Raw genomic sequence first — 537 nt, forward strand, 5'->3', positions numbered from 1 at the left:
CTCAAACATGATCTGGGTCATCTTCTCACGGTTAGCCTTGGGGTTCAGAGGGGCCTCGGTGAGCAGGGTTGGGTGCTCCTCGGGGGCCACTCGGAGCTCGTTGTAGAAGGTGTGGTGCCAGATCTTCTCCATGTCGTCCCAGTTGGTGATGATGCCGTGCTCGATTGGGTACTTCAGGGTCAGGATACCTCTCTTGCTCTGAGCCTCGTCTCCAACGTAGGAGTCTTTCTGACCCATACCGACCATCACACCCTATACAAGGGATACAGCATGATCAGAATAGCCCAAAGAAAACCCATACAATCATTCCCTTGCGACGGCAAATACAGATCCAGGAAGGATCTCTGTATATACCTGGTGACGTGGGCGGCCGACGATAGAAGGGAAGACAGCCCTGGGGGCGTCATCACCGGCGAAACCAGCCTTCACCAGGCCAGAGCCATTGTCGCACACCAAAGCTGTAGTCTCATCGTCATCACACATCTTGATGGTTTCTACAATTAAAGTCAATGAGAAAAAGCCATAGAGAAGTTGAAG

The 537-nt window shown here is 52.3% G+C and overlaps 1 pseudogene; it reads right to left on the reverse strand.

Annotated features, from left to right (window-relative positions):
- LOC107578073 (actin-like) overlaps positions 1-537 on the reverse strand; it is a 4,417-nt pseudogene that overhangs the window by 3,274 nt on the left and 606 nt on the right.

Source organism: Sinocyclocheilus grahami, unplaced genomic scaffold (assembly GCF_001515645.1).
Source record: "Sinocyclocheilus grahami isolate Dianchi unplaced genomic scaffold, SAMN03320097.WGS_v1.1 scaffold8681.1, whole genome shotgun sequence".
Classification (NCBI taxonomy): domain Eukaryota; kingdom Metazoa; phylum Chordata; class Actinopteri; order Cypriniformes; family Cyprinidae; genus Sinocyclocheilus; species Sinocyclocheilus grahami.